The following is a 2,237-nucleotide window of genomic DNA, read 5'->3' on the forward strand; positions in this document are numbered from 1 at the left end:
ACACACACACACCTTATTGCTAAGTATCAAAATTTTTTTAATATACACACTTCTTGAGGCAGTATTCTGTACATATTATGCTGCGTCAAAGTTTTCAGCATTTGTTCTCCTTTTTAATTGAGAACCAGATGTTAACCCTGATTTAAATTCTCAGAGGTAATTGATGTCTTCCATGCTGGTCAAATCCTTCTCCTTAACCTTCTGGTAGTATCTCCGCTGTTATCAGCCCTTGCTTTAAGATTGCTTTTTAGCCTCTTTGGTGCTGCAATATCTTGAGTGTCTGTCTTTTTCCATTGGTCTTTTTCTCTTTTTTCCAGTGTCCTTCAACATTATGGATATTTCCCACAGCTCAAATTTACTCTCCTGGATTCAGCCAAAAGCTCTGATTAAGGTTTTAAGGAAATATATCTAATCCTGATCTCTCCAATGGTCTGTCTGAAAATCTCACACTTTTTCCTTGGAATTTCTTGATGTGTAAAAATCCAAGTTTAATATTAAAACAACTTATAATTTGATTAATAATCAAAATTAACCCCCCTGTGTTGAAAATGCACCACCATATTTCCTGTTATGAAAAGTTGAAAGCTTGGTCATCCTTACTTTGCATGCTTTCTTATTCTCCTTCTCAACTAAGTCAACATATGCTGGCAATTCTTTTTTTTTTTTTTTTTTTTTTAATAAAATATGTGATGTTTCATGAATTTGCATGTCATCCTTGCTGAGCAACCATGCTAATCTTGTCTGTATCATTCTAATTTTAGTGTGTACTACCAAAGCAAGTACAGTTTTTCTTTTCTAATTGATGTTGGGTTATAACTAGTTTCCTTTTCCACTGCCCATATCTTGACTTAGGTCTTCTCTGGTTTATGTGTGCATTATTTCAGTCCCCTAATTAGACTTATTACATTCAGTTTCAATTGAGGTTGTACTAACTATTCCATTTCTACCTTACCTGCTTTTTCTGCATGCATCCTACCCTCTGGGTACATTGGCTTAACCCACTCTTGCGGAATCATTCTTTCCAACCATATGCTATTGCTTAATACTACTAGCTCTGCCAAAAGTTGAATTTTCTTATTCGTGTATTTAGATCCTCCTTGCCTAAGTCTTTTAAGGTTTGTTCTGTTTTTCATACATTATTTACCATCTGTGTGTTGAGTGCATGCTTTTGCAGGCATGAGCTTTAGTGCTTAACTCATATAATAAGAGGATCTCTGCTTTCAAGGAGCTTAACATTGTAATAGGGAATCTGACAAGTAAATAAGCAGTTATGGTACAGTATGATAAACCTGCATCTCATCATCATCTAGAAACCATCCCAAACACTTGCTTCTCTGAACTCATAGAGATTACTCCTTGGCCACTTAATTACATTACTCATTTTTGTCTTGTCACCTGTTGATTTTACTATTATGTGTTAATCTTATTTCCTCTGTTAGATTATAAACTCCTTGAGGGCAGAGAATACATAATACCACTGAATATACCTTATAGCCCCTAGCCCACAATATTTCATATAAAAAGTACATATTAAATACCTGGAATTTATAAGAGAGCTGAATTTTACCTTTGGGAATCTTCACACTGCATAACCATTTTTCTGTCTGTAAAATACAGAAATGTGGTGAGAGACAGTGAGGTTTGTTTGTACTCATTTTATATTGAATGATGGTTTTAACCCTGGATATTGAATTTCTTATGCTATTTAAAGCATAATCTGTATTACAAAATGTTAGGTGCTTATACTTCAGATTTCCCCTGATACAAAATACTTAATAAAAATGAAGTATATAAATTAGAATTATATTTCCAAACTACTATGAAATTTAGGAAATATATGTTAATACTCAGAAGCCAAGAGCAAAGTATTATAATTGTTAGGCTGAAAAACCAGATGTTGATTTTGTAAAAAAAAAAAAAAAAAAAAAAAAAAAATCTTATTAATGTAATTGGACTTATGAAGCCTTAATTGGACGAAGCAGATTTTTCTAATAGAATAACTTTAAAAGTAAATATAAGTGAACTATAGTCTTTCAAAATTTTCATCAGTTAAAAAAAATTATTGGATTTTAATCTAATTCTGGCTTATTTCCAGATGTTGATTATAATACTTTCTGGTAAATTAACTTTCCACAGGAACTCTTTTCTCTTTGCTTTTGGTTAATTTAAAAAATAACTTTATTAAATCATAATTGACATAAAATAAAACACATATTTAAAGTATAAAACTTGATACA

General features: G+C 31.7%; 1 non-coding gene across 1 annotated transcript; it reads right to left on the bottom strand.

Moving 5' to 3' along the window:
* Positions 1-678: 678 nt before the first annotated feature.
* Positions 679-781, bottom strand: LOC113264163 (U6 spliceosomal RNA). The gene has a single exon (XR_003319567.1). It is a non-coding gene; the product is annotated as a U6 spliceosomal RNA (small nuclear RNA).
* Between the last annotated feature and the right edge of the window lie 1,456 nt (positions 782-2,237).

This window comes from Ursus arctos, unplaced genomic scaffold, assembly GCF_023065955.2.
Source record: "Ursus arctos isolate Adak ecotype North America unplaced genomic scaffold, UrsArc2.0 scaffold_15, whole genome shotgun sequence".
Classification (NCBI taxonomy): Eukaryota; Metazoa; Chordata; class Mammalia; order Carnivora; family Ursidae; genus Ursus; species Ursus arctos.